The sequence below is a fragment of the Dermacentor albipictus genome, chromosome 8, assembly GCF_038994185.2.
Source record: "Dermacentor albipictus isolate Rhodes 1998 colony chromosome 8, USDA_Dalb.pri_finalv2, whole genome shotgun sequence".
Lineage (NCBI taxonomy): Eukaryota > Metazoa > Arthropoda > Arachnida > Ixodida > Ixodidae > Dermacentor > Dermacentor albipictus.
Window position 1 is genome coordinate 14,040,752 of NC_091828.1, and position 13,497 is coordinate 14,054,248.

Consider the following 13,497-nt stretch of genomic DNA (forward strand, 5'->3'; position numbering starts at 1 on the left):
AGATGTCCGGACGGTAGAAGGTAGGAGAGTGGAAGCAGCTGGTGTATAATGTAATATAAAATGCTTACGTTACACACTAGTGTCTTTTAAATATAATCACATAAAATACTGCTCACTGTGACTGCGGTGAAAGAAATACTCTTTTGCGGTACACCATTTCCTATCACCATTTTGGTTCAGTCGTCCGTGCATCGTGAGCGACCTTGAAAAGCGAGAGCGCACTTGGGGCACCGCAGCTGCGGCGTCCCCGTTCTCACGCAGTGACCGAAAAGCAGCGGGCCGAGACGCGCTGACCGCAATCGGCCGCCCGCGACTGCTGCCTGCCATTGTGCCTGTCACGTGGTCGGCACGTTTGAGACAGTGCGTGAGGGGGACATCTATTAGTTTCAGCTAAAGTAACGAATTTAAAGCGAACATCCTACAGACATAATGCAATAAACGTATCGATAATGATAACACTCAATGCTAATTAAAAATTCAGGGAAAACAATGTTGCCCTCATTAATGGTCGGAGGAAACAAAGAATGCTTATAAATAAGTTAGCTCTTGCGCCGTATGGAGTTGATTGTCTGCACGGCGTTGACTCTTTTAATGGTTTGACACAAGTGCAGCGTTTTTCATCATTCATCATTAGTACAAAAGGAGGTCCCGTAGTTACAAGAACTGTCAGGGGGACCTCCTATTAGTAATTTAACAAAGCAGGAATTAATGCATTATGGTAACATAGCAGCGACAGACATCAGAAAACACGAAGTTAATGAAGCAAATGAACAAAATACAAGAAGGTGCTTACAATAATTGAACTTCAAAACACAAGCAAATGAAACCGATACAGCGTATGAATAAATAAACTTGTAGTAACTGACACTTTATGGAAACATAGGAATAACACATATCAAAGAACATGAGGTTAATGTAACAGATAATTAAAAACAAATATATGCTTACGATACGCAAAGTGCAAATGTTATATAGACTATGCGACAAAAAAGCACGTTGTGCGGCAGGCTTTAATATGGGGTGGTAGTTTTTTCCAGTATTTAATGGTCGTAAAAAGGGCAGTAAACATTCCATAATTAGTGTTTATTCGAGGGAGCAACAAATTGTTGTCAGAGGAAAATCTCGTATTATTAGTGCTGGTAAGAGCAGAGTTATTAAATGCATTTAAAATTATTTCATGATATAGTGTGCGGTATATTAGTAAAACCAATTTTAGCTCGAGCGTGTAACGTAATGGTAGTATTTTTAAGGAACTGAAAATTGGTACTGCATGCGACATGTAATTAGAGAAATTTATGATCCTCAAGGCTTGATTTTGTAAATGTTGTAGATGTATTATGTGCGAGCAATATGTGTTCACGGGTAACATATTTGTTATTTTTATATTTTTGCGGAAAGAGAACGTTCAGTTTATGAACGATTCCAAGACCTTCTAAAACGTGAAATAAATGCGTTTCCATAATGGCTGCTAGCGAATGGGTGCTTCTGTGTTGAAAAACTAATTAATAGATGAAACAGAGAATAATTGACATTTGTGCAGTTGGCACTGGTTGAACATAATGAAGGAGCAGCGCAAGACGACATAGACAGAAGGCAGGAAATACACAGGAGAGCCCTAAACTCACAACTGACTTTATTAGAGGCAATACACACACTTAGCTACTACAACATATACCCACATGCTCTCCCATAAATGGCGTCGTTATCAGTGCGCAGGCAAACACCAGAACCCTGTTATCCATTATGCAAAAAAGAGGTGAGGCGTGCAGACAGGACACAAGAGTAGAGAAGTGGACAACACGAACGCCAACTACCAACTGAAGGGAACACTGAGGCGAAAAAAGAAAGAAGACACAAAACTCATCTGCGCATGCTCAGAAATGGTAACACCACGTGTCAGTCGAGTACATGTGCGGGTGTACGTGAGAGATAACTGTTAAGGCACTTAATCTCTTCCTTATGTAAGGTAATGGAAGGCTTACTCACGCACGCACTTCCACCATTATAGATTTGCCATGCCTCTACCATAAGTCGCGTATCTTCATTCTTATGCCTGCACAATATCGCGCATTCATCTAACTCTGGCATGCAGTTACAATCTTGACAATGTAGGGAAAGATTAGAAGGCGATCCACCGGTTAACGGGCTTTTATGTTCCATGAGCCTCTGATTAATACACCGCCCCGTTTGCCCTACGTAGAAGTGGCCACAGCTAAGGGGAATTTTATAAACCACACCCATACGACAGTCAGTACAACTATTGTTCTTATGTACTTCACTGGGCAAATATCTGTTCTTTTTTGCCTTTTACCTGCTCCTTTTTCCTCTGTACGGCAGCGCATATATCTTACCTAGCTCATTGGGAGCAGTAAGAGCAACATTAACATCATATCTACTTGCAACTTTTTGAAGCCGGTGTGACACTGAATGAATGTACGGAATAGCCACTACTCTTTTTTTGCTATTACTGCTTTCTGGAATGACGTCCATCCCCCTCGAAACCGACTTCTTTAGGCACTCAGCCACAGTGGCCACCGCTACACCAGGATAACCTGCTTCTAATAGGCGCCGGACCTGCGCATTAAAACTGGCGCTCATTTACTGCATGCAGGATCTGGTGAGAGAAGACTTAAGGCATGACATGGTGATTCCGTTTTTACGGAATCCTTGGATTGAAAGTTTAGCAACGGCTTCGAAGATCTTGGGGAGTACTGCCAACAAACGGGATTTTGATCGAAGACCAAAAAAATGTTAAGAAACTAAATTACGCGTCGCTTAGAATAGTCCTTGGTAAACTTTAATCCTCCTCCATAAAGTTTAAATTGCACACTTCCTGAGGTAGTAGCGGTATGGAATTCTTCCCTATTGCAGAAAATCGGGAAATCATCAACGTAACGAAATATCTTGATAACGCTATCACCTAAGGCATTCCTAAGCAGCTGTCAACCTTACTCAGGCAAATATTGCTAAGAATAGGGGCAACCTTTGAGCCAATACAAATGCCCGATTTATGCAGAAAAACGCCATCTCTCCACCCAATCAGCGTCGACTTCACGTATATTGAAAGAATTTTTGGAAAAGCTCCCGTGGAAACACCGTATCTGTCAACAAAAGCCGACTCTTGCACTTGTTCTTTAATGCACTCATTTACGCAATTTAGCAACCCGTCATGCGGCAAGGACTAATACAAGTCTTCGATATCCATGCTGAAAGCTGTACAGTCACCAGGATTTCGCTCTCTCAAATACTGAGCTAGTGCCTGAGAATTACGCAAGCAAAAGGGGTCTGAAAAAACTAGTGAAGCTAAGCACTTCTGTAGGTAACTAGCGACACAGACCTGCCACGTCGCTTTCTCTGACACTATAGCACGAAAAGCAATTTCCTGCTTAAGCGTCTTCGCCGCGAAAAACAGTTCCATGGTGAGGGATTTTGCTTTCTTGACATTAGAGACATTGGTTTCACCCAAAAAGGTTATGTTCTCGTGACGCCTGCGGCAGAAAGGATGTTCCACATCCGCCGCCTAGGTCTGTGAGTGGTGGTGCTGGCTAACACTCCTAGGGTTGTACTAGAAAACATTATATATATATATATATATATATATATATATATATATATATATATATATATATATGCAGGGTACCCGCCGTGGTTGCTCAGTGGCTATGGTGTTGGGCTGCTGAGCACAAGGTCGCGGGATTGAATCCCGGCCATGGCGGCCGCATTTCGATGGAGGCGAAATGCGAAAGCACCCGTGTTCTTAGATTTAGGAGCTCTATGAGATCCCCAGGCGGCCGAAATTTCCAGAGTCCTCCACTACAGCATGCCTCATAATCAGAATTGGTTTTGGTACGTAAAATCCCGTAATTTAATTTTGAATTTACACACGGAGGCACACAGTCGCTTAAGATCGCTTAAAAGAAGTTGACCATCAGGACTAGAAATTTCGTAATAAATTATACAATCATCTGCAAACAGTAGCATTTCAACATGTATGTTTTCAGCAATGTCGATAATGAGCATTAAAAAGAAAAGGGGACCTAGGACAGAGCCCTGCGGAATACCGGAATCCACTGGGACCCCATCAGAAAGGACACCATAGGTAACTACACTTTGACGTCTGTGCGAAAGATCTACGAGAGAAGGCAATCGTGTTTTAATATGGGTTTTAATTTCAGCTATAATTTGTGATCTGATACGCGGGCTAACGCCTTCTCGAAGTGAAGAAAAATTATACCGACTTGACTTTGCCTATCTAATGCTGCTGCCAAGTCATGGACATCAATCAGTTGCGTAATAGTGGAAAGATCGCGACGGAACCCATGCTGTGGGTTATCAACAACGTGATTCTCCTCGAGAAAATTGGTTATGTGTTTGCAGATGATGTGCTCTAGCAATTTGACGGAAGTGCACAGAAGTCGGCCTGTAGGAAGAAGGTGCTGACGGGTTTCGTACTTTAGGAATCGGAGTGATTATGGCGAATTTCCAATATGACGGCAACTCTGAGCATTTTATCTATCTCTTAAAAACGAAGGTTAAGTACTTCGCACACCATTCAGCATAGCGGAATAAAGGTTGTTGGGTATTTCATCGATACCTGAACTGTCTTGGTGTCTGAGTTGAGATCTAACACGCTTTCCTCGGTTATACAAATGTCAGTGATTGGAGGTCAATCAACAATGGAATATGACTGTGGTGTGAAACCGTCGTCATGTGTGAATACCGAACTGAAGTATTGTTTGAGCGCCTGTGAAATTTCTAACTTGTAGTGAGTAGTCGCGCTATCTGTAGAGGCCAAGGACCGATTTCTTCAGTGGCGCGAGGTATCGCCGGAACTTACTTGGAGATAAGACAAGAAAGTTTCTCACACGCACAGTGAGGAAATAGTGTTTAGCCTTACTGATAGTGTTTCGTAATGACTGGCGTAGTGCGGAAATCTTATTGGCTGTGTCGGTGAAAGCCGTTTCGTATTCTGACGTCTTGCTTTTTTCAGTTTACGCCCCAGACGCACAATGTTTTTCGTCATCCATGGATTGCTGCTGCGCACTATTTTCCATTTTATTGGCACAAAATCATTTATGCATCGGTGAACTATGTTTTTGAAGAAGACCCACATGTGCTCAACAGAAGAACTCTGTGATTCATGCAAACAAGAAAAAGAAGAAAACGAACTGTATAGTTCATCTAAACTATCGGCGTCACTGGCACGTGAGAACAAGGGAATAACTGTCTCTTTTGAAGCTTTGGTGTAGTGTGCAGTTACAAGGTTAAATTTAGCACTAAGTATGGACAGCTGGGCTAGTTGGTTATGATTAGCATTGTGAAACATAGTTCCAGCGCACATTTGAACAAGGACGAGGCGAGAAAGACAACACGAACGCCAACTTCAACAGTTGTTGAAGTCCGGCGTTCGTGTTGTCTTTCTCGCCTCGTCCTTGTTCAAATGTGCGCTGGAACTATGTTTCACAAATTTAGCATTTTGTGGTCTGACAGTCCTTTAAGACATCCGCATGGGTCTTACGGCGTAGCAGGTTGGCGGTAACAAGGAAGAGGTCCAGAGTTGACGGTGAGCAATTTTGTACGCGAGTGAGCTTTGTGACTATCGGAGCCAGATTAGGCAAGAGCACTACGTCGAGGAATGATTGACAGGCACTAGAGAAAGCCTGTGGAGTATTGGTTAACCAGTTTATAGACGGAAAGTTGAAATCGCCTGTCAACAAGTTACGAGGACGGATGTAATTTTGTCATGACAATTCATAAAGCTTTTCTACGAATTTATTATTGCAGTTCGGGGGGGGGGGTGATAAAATGTCCCAATTATTAAATGGAATTCCTCAAGGAATACTTTGACTATTATACTTTCTAGCCCGTCTGTGTTTGGTAACCTTGACACTCGCAGAGATTCTTTGTATATTATTGCGACGCCACCACCATTTCTGTCACCGCGGAAAATATTATAACTACATGGTGTTACTTCACTGTCATAAATATATGGATATAGCCACGTTTCCATCACTACTACAACGTGAGGGTGATGTGCTAAGATAAGGCTATCTATGTCAGTCACTTTGTTCGCTATACTTCGGACATTCACATTGATGCATTGGAACGTCTTTTTAGGGCAATCGTTTATTCATTGCGTTCGTTTTGGACTGCGGCATTCTTGAACGAGTGGAACCTTTTCATAAAAGGGCTGTCCCACTGAAGCATGTCATCATCTATCTCAATCTTATCGTATACAAGTTACACTTTACTGCCTTCTTTCCTGTCCTGAGCTGCACTCGCCCAGAGGTTTTTTCTAATTGTCCCGTAGAAGCAAAAAAATCCTCAGACAGAGAAATGTCCCCTTGCTTAAATTTCTGAGAATGTTTAAGTATATTCACTTTTTCGCAGTGATTGACACGTTTAAGGATAATTGGCCGAGGATTGTTTACTTGTTTGCGCCCTAGCCTATGCATTCTCTCTGGCGAGGACACCTGTGCGTCCAACTTGTCCTGAAATAAGTTCCGCACTCTCTCGGAAAGGGATGCCGAAGTTTCATACACCTTTTCACTAATACCAGAAAAATATAAAATTATTGCAGCGGCTTCTATCCTCAAGGACGACTAGTTTTCTTTCAATACTTTGGACAGTGCTTTCCGAACCAGCAATCTTAGAGCCTAGTTCTACCTACCTGCTTTAACGGTTCTACCTACCTGCTTTAACTTCTATTGCACCCAATCGTTTTTGCATGGTTTTCTGTCCTTCGAGTAGCTGACGAACCAGTTACTCAGTAGTACCGGGCCCAGGGTTACACTCAACGTCCCCGCAGAGCATGAGAAAAACATTTCGTAAGTACGAAAATAATTTACACACACTGTGAGGGCACCCCAGGTCGACGAAACAACGATCACTCGTTCTAATAGAGCCATATTTGTTACTAGCGTGCGTAAAAAGCAGGAATGCGTTCATCGTAATGTCGTTAGACTGCCAGCCGGTGTGCCCACTGAACGAATCCCAGAGCGGGCTGTTTCTTATGTAGGGTGAAGACGATGACGTCGAAGGGGGCGGTGTCGAGCTGTTCGTGTGGATTTGATGGGCCAGTTCTTATTCGCGGACATCGTTCGAATGTGCCGAGCCGAGCCGATTAGCGATTATTACACACCTCCCCGCGCAACCCGTATCGCTCTGGGGTAATCTTGTTTGAAAAAATCAGCCCGGTGCACCTGTGTTTGAACTAATATACGACAAACAACTTATGAACGACAGGGGCTACGTTTTTGACGCTTAAATGAAATGCGTGACAGAAAAACCATCGCCGTGTCAACGCGCAAGGAACATAGTTCCTGCAGGTAATTTCACTTAGCGGAGCGAGAGGCAAAGTGGACAGACTTCACAACACCATGCGTCCATCTTTTTTACGAACATTAGAAGTGTGCCGAAGAAATATTTCTTTATTGTCCTCGGCGTTTGGACACTTGTTCTCCACACATTGTCGCCTTAACAGAAACATGGCTTTCGAACATTAATGATTCTCAAATCCTTGATGACGCCTATCGCTTCGCTACATATAGGGAGGATCGTGCTGTGCGCCATGGAGGCGACGTTTTACTTGCCATTTCTAACGATATTCCTTCCGCACGAATTTCTGTTGATACCGACCTCGAAATTGTCTGGGCTTCACTTAAATTGAACCCCAGTAGGCGGTTACAGGCGTATGCTACCAATCTCCTTCTTCCCCACCTACATTCGGTAGCGAATTGCATGATGTTTTTAATAACGTATCACCATGCTTTCCATCATCACCCCTTTATTTATTAGGTGACATTAGCCTTCCGAACATTAAATGGAACACTCCGCCTCCTTCATTACTGCCTTTTTTTGTCTCGAGCAAACGAATGTTTAGATTTATGCTCCACTTCTTCCTTTTCGCAAGTGGTCAGTCAACCAACTGGGAATACTGCTGCCATCTCAAACACTCTAGACCTAGTACTTACCACCGAACCAAAACTAACTTTCAACATTACCGTCCTTCCGCCTTTGCCACTCTGCTATGCATTTTACCATCAGTGCCAACCATCCGAAACATATCGGGAAAAAGAAAACAGTACTCGACTATAGAAAAGCAAACTTCGAGGCCATCAATGACAAATTACATCCGTTTCTTGACACATTCCTGATTAACTTTGATGACCGTTCTGTGCAAGCTAAGTGCGACACGTTTATTCAAAAGGTAACTGAACTAATGAATAAATATGTTCACAGCCGTATATTAACTACTAACCCACAAGCCCCTTGGTATAACACTCGCATTAAACGACTTTCTAAGCGTAAAAAGCGTATCTACCGCTCAGCTAAATTGACTTCAAGTGCTTCGCGTTGGATGGCATACAAGGCGGCTTCTAACGAATATATTCAAGCGTTAAAACATGATAAACGTACTTTTTTTGCTGTAACCCTTCCATCTATTCTTAAAACAAGCAATAAAAATTTTGGGCAAAAATTAGACCTGTTTGTGATAACTAAATCTTATTAGACGACTCTACCTAAAAATGGCCTGTTCCTAAATATGGTGCTGCAGCTGACCTTAAGGAAGCCTTTCTCAACAATTTTTCGGAAGCTGTTAATGAGCAACTTCTCGAGTTACGTGAATATGATTATCCAGTCATGTTCGCACTAATAGTTCATACAACGCGTGTTGCTAAACTTAGTGACAAAGTCGACTACAATTCTTCACGTGACTTCGACTCAATTAACAATAAGTTCCTAAAGAACACTTTCGCATACAGTTCTATTATACTAACCAAACTTTTTCAACAGTCACTCAAAACATGCGCGTTACCTTATCAGTGGAAGGTTGGGAAGGTGATGTCGCCCCACAAATTTGTTAACAAAAACGTATCAACCAACTATCGCCCCATCTCGCTTACCAGCACGTGCTGCAAACTGTTAGAACACATTTTATTCGCAAATCTCGTCAACTTATTTGAAGATAACACATTTCTTTTACTTGCATAACATGGCTTTAGGAAATCGTACTCATGCGAGACACAACTCATATCCTTCACTCATCAGACGCATCGAATTTTCGATCGTTCATCATGCGCGGTCTGCATATTTTAAGGACTTCTCAAAAGCATTCGATTAAGTCTGTCACACACGTCTAGTTTACAAATTAACTCATTTGAATATTGATGCTAATCTTTTAAAATGGATCCAATCTTTTCTTGTTCATCGCTCACAATACGTTACTGCTAACGGCTGCAATTCACCGGTGAGCTCAGTTGCTTCCGGAGTGCCCCAAGGATCGGTTCTCGGTTATTTGTTGTTCTTAATATATACTAACGACCTTCCTTCACAAGTAACTGCTAACATTATTCTCGTCGCGGATGACTGTGTCCTCTTTAGGGCATTAAGTACAGATTGTCATATTACCTGTCTTCAATCAGACCTTCATATAATATCTAACTGGTGCAGCTTTTCGCTAATGGAATTAAAAGTTCACAAGTGTAAAGCTATGCATTTAAAATACCTTCCTTCCGAACAGGTAATTTCCTACAAGTACTTAGGAATTCATATCACATACAACCTGACCTGGGCAACCCACATTAATAATATAGTGAACAATGCTTACCACGCTCGTGGTTACTTAAGGCGAAACTTCTTAAGGCTCCAACTCTGACATTATTGCGTTATAAGACATTGTCATCATCATCATCATCAGCGTCATCATCATCAGCCTGGTTACGCCCACTGCAGGGCAAAGGCCTCTCCTATACTTCTCGAAATACTTCGGTCCTGTGCTAATTGTGGCCGTGTTGTCTCTGCAAACTTCTTAATCTCATCCACCCACCTAACTTTATGCCACCCCCTGCTACGCTTCCCTTCCCTTGGAATGCAGTCGGTAACCCTTAATGACCATCGGTTATCTTCCCTCTTCATTACATGTCCGGCCCATGCACATTTCTTTTTCTTGATTTCAACTAAGATGTCCTTTACCCACGTTTGTTGCCTCACCCAATCTGCTCTTTTCTTATCCCTTAACGTTACACCGATCATTCTTCTTTCCATAGCTCGTTGTGTCGTCCTCCATTTAAGTAGAACCCTTTTCGTAAGACTCCAGGTTTCTGTCCCGTGCGTGAGTACTGGTAAGACACAGCTGTTATACACTTTTCTCTTGAGGGGTAATGGCAAACTGCTGTTCATGACCTGAGAATGCCTGCCAAACGCACCCTAGCCCATTCTTATCCATCTGATTATTTCAGTCTCACGATCCGGATCCGTGGTCACTACCTGCCCTAAGTAGATGTATTCCCTTACCACTTCCAGTGCCTCGCTACCTATCGTAAACTGCTGTTCTCATCCGAAACTGTTAAACATTACTTTAGTTTGTTGCAGACCAATTTTTAGACCCACCCTTCTGCTTTGTCTCTCTAGGTCAGTGAGCATGCATTGCAGTTGGTCTCCTCAGTTACTAAGCAAGGCAATATCATCAGCGAATCTCAAGTTACTAAGGTATTTTCCATTAGCTCTTACCCCCAATTCGTCCCATTCCAGGTCTATGAATACCTCCTGTAAGCACGCTGTGAATAGCATTGGAGAGATCGTATCTCCCTGCCTGACGTCTTTCTTTATTGGGGCTTTGTTGCTTTCTTTATGGAGGACTATGGTGGCTGTGGAGGCGCTATAGATATCTTTCAGTATTTTTACATACGGCTGGTCTACAACCTGATTCCGTAATACCTCCACGATTGCTGAGGTTTCGACTGAATCAAACGCTTTGTCGTAATCAAAGAAAGCTATATATAAGGGTTAGTTATATTTCGCATATTTCTTTATCACCTGATTGATAGTGTGAATATGGTAAATAGCTGAGTAGCCTTTACGGAATCCCGCCTGGTCCTTTGGTTGACGGAAGTCTAAGGTGTTCCTGATTCTATTTGCAATTACATTAGTAAATACTTTGTAAGCAGCGGACAGTAAGCTGACCTGTCTATAATGTTTCAACTGTTTGGCGTCCCCTTTCTTATGAATTAGGATTATGTTAGCGTTCTTCCAAGTTTCCAGTACGCTCGAAGTCATGAGGCATTGCGTATACAGGGTGGCCAGTTTTTTTTTGAACAATCTGCCCATATCGTTCAACAAATCTGCTGTTACCTGATCCTCCCCAGCTGCCTTCACCCTTTGCATAGCTTCAAGGCTTTCTTTACTTCTTCCGGCGTTACCTTTGCGATTTGGAATTCTTCTAGACTACTTTCTCTTCCATTATCGTCGTGGGTGCCACTGGTACTGTATCAATCTCTATGGAACTCCTCAGCTACTTGAACTATCTCATCCATATTAGTAATGATATTGCCGGCTTTGTCTTTTACAGCAAACATCTGATTCTTCCTAGTTTCTTCTTCACTGCTTTTAGGCTTCCTCCTTTCCTGAGAGCGCGTTCGCTTCTGTTCATATTAAACTTACTTATGTCAGCTGTCTTACGCTTGTTGATTAACTTAAAAAGTTCTGCCAGTTCTATTCTAGCCGTAGGGTAAGATGCTTTCATACGTCGGCGTTTCTTGATCAGATCTTTATTCTCCTGCGATAGCTTACTGGCATCTTTTCTAACGGAGTTACCACCGACTTCTATTGCACACTCCTTAATGATGCCCATAAGATTGTCGTTCATCATGAGGCAGCGTCGAACATTAATTCAACACTTATGGCCCCGCCGTGGTGGCTTTGAGGCTATGGCGATGCTCGAGGTCACGGGTTCGATCCCGACCGTGGCAGCCACATTTCGACGGGACGAGGTACAAGAACGCTCGTACATTTAGATTCGGGTGGTCGCTAAATAACCCGAGGAGGTCAAAATTGTTCCGTTGTCCACCACTACGGCGTGCCTTATTCTCTGATGGCGGTTTTGGCACGCACAGTCCCATAATGCAATTAAAGTGCTATCAGAGGCAATGGCAATGCTAATCTTCTGGAAAGTTGTGAACAATGGCGCAAAACAATAACTCAATAAACATGTCTCGCTGTGTCTTCTGTGTACTACGCAGACAAACAGCAATGGTGTATGCAAAGTAACGTTGGTAATCAACTCAACGCTCTGGTATTGCACTAAATGCTGACAAAATTTAAAATTGGCCATCAATATCGCCGCTAGGTATTGTCAATCAAAGCAAACAGCACAGAAAGCTTCCCTCACATCGATTCTCACAATGCCTGAGATCCGCCTAATTTTCGGCCAGCTTTGTCATTCAGCGTATACATATGTAATGTACAGGACAAGAAAGGAAACTTGCGACCGCAGCATCCGGTAGCACAGCGTTCGCAATCTCGGCTCACAAGCGTCTGCTGAGGTGGCTATGTTATTGCGATAGCGATTACGCGGATGCTCCAGGCGGACTTGTGCCGTCGGCATTGTCGTGGTATCCTGCTATCTACGACGCATGTGCAAACCGCTCGCTCCAGAAATGTTTTGTTAGCTTGCCTCCACGAGCGAAGAAGTGGAGGCACCGTGCTCCTATAGGGTTTGCCGGGGGGCAGCCATCACGTTTTCCCAGCCGGCACGAGCGTTGCGCGTTTATAAAGTATCGTTGCTGCTGCATACCTGTGCTCGCACCCTGCCTTGGTAAACGTCAAGCTAAATTTGCGTATTCCATCCTTTGGACCTTCATTGACGCCGACTGTTTGGTCCCATACGGTGCAGGTGCGACCCATGCGCTGCACTCTGACGAAGGGTTTCGTACAGGCGGCAATTGTTCGGTCACTGCGGGATACGTGGTTAGCAGTGCAGGGAGCCTTCGCGCTGGTGGCTACTCACGTTCTTCTGGATTTATTATCTATCTACCTTTGTAGTCTATCTTTCGAAGGAATCCTACATTAATGACCGCAGTACGCAATAATAGTCCAAACATGCTCAATTGCTGCAAATTTGTGGCTTTATAAAGCAATATTTTTTTATAAACGATCCAGAGTCACAGAGGCTTTTGACGCCTTAAGTAGGCGAATTCGTGTACTGGCCATTCCCACGTAGGCTTAGCCGCTGTGCTTGCAGCTTTCATAGATACTAGCGCCAGTCTTCCCTCCAGTGACCGCTAGCACGCTTCGCACGGTGCCAGCGTTCCAGTTAATTTTGTAATACAGTGCATAAAAGGACGTTTTTAAGAAAGTAACTGGAACGCCAATGCATTTCTCCGCGAAGTTTGGGCATTAATATATCGAAACTGGTGTCAACACCTGAGAATTCGTTGCGAACTCTGCGGCTAGAATTTGTAAACTGCAATATGTGCCATAAGGTAATTAGTTAAAACGTAATTAATAAAGTTTTATTAATTAGTAGATTGTGCTTTTTAATTTTTTGTGCAAGTAACGTCCACCTGCTCGGGTAGACTAACTCATGAACTATAACTGCGCAATCTGCCGCAGGCAACTTCTAAAAATATTTGAAAGTGTTCGCTGAAACACCCGGGATAATACCGAGCTTGAAAACACTTGTCTCGATTCGACGCTCACGAGAAGGCATCGTGAACT

General features: G+C 43.1%; 1 protein-coding gene across 2 annotated transcripts in view; it reads right to left on the minus strand.

The window, feature by feature from the left end:
• LOC139048622 (uncharacterized) overlaps positions 1-13,497 on the minus strand; it is a 171,205-nt gene that overhangs the window by 97,750 nt on the left and 59,958 nt on the right. The window lies entirely within an intron of this gene.